Below are 7,340 nucleotides of genomic sequence, written 5' to 3' on the forward strand. Positions count from 1 at the left end.
GGACTCAGAGACAATGTCAATGCCGTTTTTTTATTTTTGTATTTACTTTTTTTTAGGCCTGATCTAAACTGTAGTGTGCAATGTGCCTTGTACTAAGGAAAATGCCAAAAGAAGGGCAACTTATTGGAATGTGAAAACATTGAAAAATGTGATTTCTCAGGGTTAACATTAAATCTTGTGTGGAACAAAAATGTGTAAATCTTTAGTCCTTAATTTACTTTTTATTCTGTATAAAAACTTAATAACTTTATATTATAATGTCTGTACTAAAATGACACATGTTCCCACAGTGAACTCTGCCTTCTGACAACATGTTTCCCTTGACAAGGTTAACCAGCAGTCGGTAAAACTTCCTTGCCCATAAACACTTCTCAAACATGCTCCACACTTTATATTGGGCTCTGCATTACATATTTTGGAAACATTTGGGTGCCTCTCTTTGATTAAGTTTTGCATTTACGACCTAACAGACACAAACCAGGCCAAACAAATCAAAGCTGTGCATGAATGTTTCAGAGCTTGTCATATTCCCCGTTGGTTCTTAGAGTAAAATGATTTCTCTTTTCCTTTAATGCTAATCTTGCAGGCAGACTAAATATGATATCCAGTTGCTGAACTGTCAGAGAAGGAGGTAGGATCAAGTGACTCCTTACCGGGATGCAAAAAATAGACCAAGGAGAAACACATTTTTTTTGTTGTTGTCAGCGCTTTCATGTTGTCCTGTCATCAGACATCCCACGTGGATTTGGTCTCAGAGATGACGATGTTTAGACATCGCACCTTGCCCCACTGCTGAGTAAACACCAGAGCAAAAGTACACACTGCAAAAACAGCCTTGGTAATCAGTCATCAGGCAGCTAGGATATTGAGTCAATGTAACAGCTTAGATGGAAAGCGCATTAGGACACAAGGAAAATCCATTGTCTCCATTTTTCACTGTTATACATCATGTTCCAGGGGCAGACAGGAGATTTAGAGGGGGAGAAAGACATAGTTTCGCTTTGGGGATTTGAAACCCAGAGGATTGAAGGGGATTTATTTATTTTTTTTCTGTCTGCACTTTCGTGTAAGGCGAGACAAGAAAAATTACTGACAGTAAATAGATGAGTTTGATAAGGTCTCCTAAATATAAGTCTTATCTCTCTCTCAATTTGAAACAGCCATGGGGAAAAATAGGCCATGTTGTCACTCAAGCTTTTAATTAAAATCAGAAGAAAAGACTGCATGTGCGTGTGCATGTGATCCCAGGAGAGAGTAGTTTTAAAAACATTTATTCATACTTAATGTTTATCACCTCTGAGTGACCTTGCTCTTTTGGTATTTTTTTTCCCCTTCTGTCTCCGTCCGTTTCAGCCTAATTCACCCTTCGTCAAACAGGGTGAATGACACAGTCAGAGACGGACAGAAAAACAGAAAGACGGGAGAGGGGTGATGCGACCCCGTGTCTATTAATCAGCAGCTCAGCCATAGGCTCACATCACAAGAGGAGATAACGGTGAGTGTTGTCACACGAGTGAAAATAATGGCCGGGATGTACTCGTTTTCTGATAGCGGCTTGTCCGAATCCTGAGATGTAGACCGACAAAGACACGTACAAGGCTGGAAAACAGAGAGCCGCTGTCAGGCCTTTGACTGATAACAGCTTGAGTGAGTGGAACACGTCAGAACGGATAACAGTGGCCTAAATGTGATTATGGTTCATCATCAGTTAGAAAGCCCTCCTCGATCTGTGCCATCTTCTTAATTTATCAGACATGACGTAAAGCAGCCATTAGTTCAATGCTACAGAAAAACAACATAATTTCTTTGAGGATGATAATTCATTTGAGTGCTCTGTTCCTAAAGTACACACTATCATGATATTTGGCAAAATGCCTGGGTAACACCAAATAAAAGCTGGTTTAGTTGTGGAAATGTTTGGCCAGATTTAGCTGTGTTGGAGTGCTATTTTAAATCTAGTCACTTTGTCTAAATGCACTAGGTTTCCCACATTTAATGTTCAACTACACCAATAGCAATTTTTTCCAAGGGTGTTAAAAACACTAAACTCGGGTGCTGTGGTGGCGCAGGGGCAAAGCACAACCATGTATTGAGGCCTTAGTCCTCATGCCAGTGGTTGCAGGTTCAATTCCCGGCCTGGTGACATTTGCCACATGTCTTCCCCCTCTCTCATAACCCTCTTTCCTGTCAAACTACTTTCAAATAAAGGCCACTAAAGCCAACAAAACCTTTACAAAAAAAACACTAACTCACATTAACAAGTGATTATTTGATACCAATGTTCTTCACTTTATTTTTTCCATCCACATTAAGTGACCAAGCAGTTTCTTTCTTAAACGTTCTTGTCCAAAGGCAACAGCTTGTCTAGTCTGAGTTTATCTCTTCAAGCATGCCTGTAGTCACAATCTGTTGGATTTAGAATTTAGTTTGATTGTTTTAAAGATATTGTTTCATTTTATTTCTGTTCTTGATCACTGGGGTTACTTTTACCTCAGTTTCTTGCTCTTGTAAACTTGTTTTGCATCTGCTTTTTTACTCATTATGCTGCATCCTATAATCTAGTCCCCAGTATATATAGTCCTTGAGTCAGCCACCTGAAGGGGAGGCAATAAGAATTTTAAAAACACTCATTGTTTACCCATCAACTTCTTGTTTCAACAGTTTTGTTTTTCTAGAGTACATGATTTTACAACAAAAAGTGTTTCAATAATTTACTGTGATTTTTCTCTAATCCATAAATAGTAACATTACACAAATGGCCTCAAATGTACAAATAATACCCCAACAGATATTTTGATAAATGTGGTTTAGACAGTTGCATTGAAACCACATGTCTTTTGTTACAATGAGCAAGGTCCTGTCATGCTTACGGTTGAATATTTAACCACTTTTCTTATTGAAATTGGTAAAACTCTTTTAACCGGTTGGTTTTCTGGCATAAATCTAGTTTATAATAGAACACTCTTGAGAACGAGGCCATTAGAGAAACATGTTGGCTTGCTTTGTCTTATTAAAACTTGTTTTGAGGTGTTTGGGAATAATTTCTCTTCACAACATCTAGTTATATCCAAGTTACAATTCAATTATGTTCAGCATCTTTATTTTGCACTTATTACAATCAGATGTCCTCTTAAGGCACTTTTCACAAATTAAACAAATAAATTAGCAACATTTTATAAATCCATTTTTCATTAAAATTTATAGTAAATTTAATCTAGTCATACAGTCAGATTTAAAATCAGTCGCATTCCAATTTGATCCTAGTAATAAAACAATGCAGTGAAGTTCAATTAATTATGGCTAATGTTAAAAAGTATTATGTATCCCATATGACTGCAGGATTCTCCACCGATCTCTCCTTGTGAACAAGTATGTAATAGTGAAAAGTTGATTTTAGTAATCCACTGTCCAATCTAGTAAAAACTGAAGACAGGCTTCCTTGCAACTTGCTAATGGACATTTATCTAGTTAATACTGTAAATATAAGAAGAGTACATGTGAATTCCACACACAGATACCCCATTATGACAATGTGGAAATGGGGAACAGATTATTTCAGGTGATGTTTTTTGTTGTGTTCCATAACTTTTTCTAAAATTAAAGTAATTATGTTTGGAATAAACTACACTATCCCTTGAAATTGAAGCATGGTGGTTGGGATGTTGGCAGCAGCAGGAACTGGCAGACTAGTCAGGATAGAAAGATGAATTCAGCAAAGTTCAGAGGCTGATGAGAACCTGCTCCAGAGCTCTCTTCACCTCGGACTAGGGTGGCGGCTCATTTGTCAGAAGCACAACAACCCAAAGCACATGGCCAACGTCTCAAAAGAGTGACTTCAAAACCACTCGGTGAATGTCCTGGAGTGATCAAGCCAGAGTCCAGACTTGAGACCGATTGAACATTATTTCTGGAGAGATCTGAAAATGGCTGCTGCACACACGACTCCCATCCAACCTGGTAGAGCTTGAGAAGTTCTGCAAAGAATTGGCAAAACTGCCTAATGGGTTCGCTAAGCTTGTGTCATCATATTCAAACAGACTTAAGGCTGTAAACGGTGGATCAAGAAAGTATAGAGCAAACACAGTGAATACTTGTGTAAGTGATTTTTTATTTTTTTTCCCCTCAAAAAATTTTTTTCCAGGCCGTCATTATGGAGTATTTGTTTGTATTTGTGAGTTACTCGCCACTATCACATATAGTAGCCTTACTGCTTCAATCCCTCATTCACTTGGTATAAAAAAGGGCCTTCAAGGCAGCTGTTACCTTTTTTTTGCCCCTCCATTTAGCATTTCTTCAGCTGTGCAAGCTCCATTGTTTTAATTTCATGCAAGATGTAGTTTCGTGTTTTGGTTATATTAGAAGTACATTCAAAAGTGAAAGCCTTTTGGGTTTCTTCTGATCAGGAGCTGATAGGAGTATTTATGTCTTTTATCTCGCATTTAAAGTCAAATTATATCTTAATTTTGTTTGTGTGTGCGCATCAGTGTGTTCATAAAAGGAAAACCAGAAAGTCAGACTCCTTGGTCTTTTTGAGTATTTCAGTCATGGGCTGGAGATGAAATTCTCATCTGCCTGCCTGCTGAAACCACCCACTCCATACATCAACCCACTGGGTGATCAAAAGTCAAGTTAATAGGAATACGGCACGAGGGGGAGTTTAATTACTAACCTAAAATACTTTGAAAGGATGCTTGGACTGATGTGTTGCTGGAGGCAAGTGTCTAGCAGTGAGGGGAGCCTGAGTTTAGAGAATTTCAGAGTCAAAGCAGCTGCTTTATTTGTGTTGTGGGATTTAGAAAGTAACTGGAGCAGAGATCAATAAGGTTTAATAGGCCTGGGAATGAAATGATGCCAAAGTGTCCCTTGTCAATGACTCTGCTTATCTCTCTGTGCCAAACTCTCTTCTACTCACTCATGCTTGCTCACCTGTAGATTACTGATATTGAACTGGAGGGGCTGTAGAAGTATTGAGTAAAGCCTGAGTTTAATTCTGAGTGCTTGAATTAGAACCAAAGGTATTTCCCTCTGTATCTACATGCTTGACATCTACAGTCCCCAATAATTATGAGGTTAATATTATCAGGGTATGTCCTATATATATAATTTCAGAGTAATGAGATTTACAATGTTTTAATGTCGAGATGTCTGAAATATTATTCCCATTTTGAAAAACATTGTGAATTACTGTATTAATGGAAACTATGAAGGGAATTATGAATAAAACTCAGCCGAAAAATCTAGTTTTTTTTTTTAAATGACATGCTCAGATGTTTTAATATCAACACTTTAAAACAAGGAACGAATTAAAAGTCAGTCTCTATTATTTGTGTTTTTGAAGGGGTGAAAACATGGAGGAGTTGTTTCCTGCATGAACACAAATGCATTGTAGGTTTATTGTTTCAATTTAAAAAAAGAAATATTCTGGAACATTAAAAAGTAGTATGTAACTTTTATGTGTAATGTGTAAATATAAACTGATACCAAATTGTGTTTGTTTCCCTTGAATCTAAAGAAGTATTTGTCAATTGGTTTTAGGAAATCACATGGCAGTAATATGAGCAACACATGCTGTGTGTGTTGAAAGATTAGAGGGACTTACCAAAGAAATCAGTGTCACTCTGGCCAGCAAGATCTCCCCACCAGGCTTTCACCCAGAGTCTCCATGGTAACTGCTGTTTTGGTTGGTTGGCAGCCATAGTCCTCATCACTTCCAATGATGTTTTATACTTTAACCCTTAAAGACACCCTAGCACCACACCATGTTTTAGTGCAAATGTCTTCCATGGACAGATCAATGTTAGCTGTCAGTATTGCTAGTGTGCCCAGTAACATAGCTATTATTAATATTATGTTAAAATAAGGTAAGATAAGGTAATTTTATTTATATAGCACATTTTTAGCAACAAGGCAATTCAACAACATAACATTTTAAAAGTACTCAGTAGTGTAGCTCCTTAATGTGCACTCGCACCTTTAAACAATCTAGTCTGCTGTCCGGCAGGTAAAGATGAGCAGGAACACAGTTGTGTAGCTGTTTTATTCAGCTCAGCTCATAACCTGTGTCTATCTAACAAGTTAGCTGCCCGTCTCTTTCTGTAAACACACTGCATTCAGTGCATCCTCAATTACTCTGCTCTGGCAGTTAACTGCTTCTCCAACAGTTGGCCATTGAACTTTTACTCCAATACAAGCTGTCCAGTATCAGCCATGCATTCTCAATGGTTATTCTAATCTTGAAACAAATCCCAGCATAACACACTGAGACTGAGTGGCAGCTACCAACTAGGCAGTCATTCTTATATGAAAACAAGATTTGTAAGGAAAACCAAACAAAGCTGATTGGCCGCTGGTTGTTATGGAGTCAGACGTTGATTTTCCGTTGGCAGCTGGCTCTCACTAAACTGTATTTTGTAAAGAGTGCTCTTTTCAATATTTTTATTATTAGTTTTAGTTAGCAATGGATTCGTCTCAATATAGTGCAATCACCTGGTCTAATGATGAGGTTTTTTTTCTTCCTCCGCTTACTCGCTGATGAACAAGTATGGAATGAACTAGATCGGTCAACGAGGAAAGAGAAAGTTTTCCGCCGCATCTCTGAGGAAAAGGCTTCGGCCGCTACATCGAAACCATTGTTTAGTTTCAAAAATAATGACGTCAGGTACAGCTTCGATGGCGCCCTCAGTGTATATGCAAACACAACAGGGCTGGAACCGTTTCGTTCCATACCGTTCCCTGCAGTGCGAAAACGCCTTACAACTTGCCTTTTTCTCACTGACTTGTACAACAATCATACAAAGATTCCACTTTTACTATCATGTTCCGTTAGCTAAATCCTTATGTGATTTGAGCTGACTTCCAATTGGTTTAATAACTGTGCAAACAAATTGATTCATTGTGCTACATTTATTGATAATTTAATTCATTGTCAGAATAAAAATCAAAAATGGCCCAATAGCCATCATTTGATTATTACTAGTTTGCGGTATGACAACAGGTGCCTGTTGAAGATTCTCAGTTTTTCTTCAATAACTTTTACATATTAGATAATACCTGTCTCCGGGACTATCTGGACACAGGCATGGCCATCTGTATTTTATTTGTTACAGCAATTAGTGCATCACAGCAATTAGCAATTCAAACAGCAATTAGTGCATCACGTCTTCTTCCTCCATTCGTCCACCTGCATCACCTGGATATTCTGCAACTTCACCTTTAAGGTTGTAGCATTGTACAAAACATGAAGAAGAAAAACAAGTAAAACCTTCTCCTGGCACACTCTGATAAGGCATGTGCACATGCACCCTGCTATTCCCTTATCTCACTGACATGCTCAGAACGCC

Source organism: Poecilia reticulata, chromosome 16, assembly GCF_904066995.2.
Source record: "Poecilia reticulata chromosome 16, P_reticulata-male-v2, whole genome shotgun sequence".
Taxonomy (NCBI): Eukaryota; Metazoa; Chordata; class Actinopteri; order Cyprinodontiformes; family Poeciliidae; genus Poecilia; species Poecilia reticulata.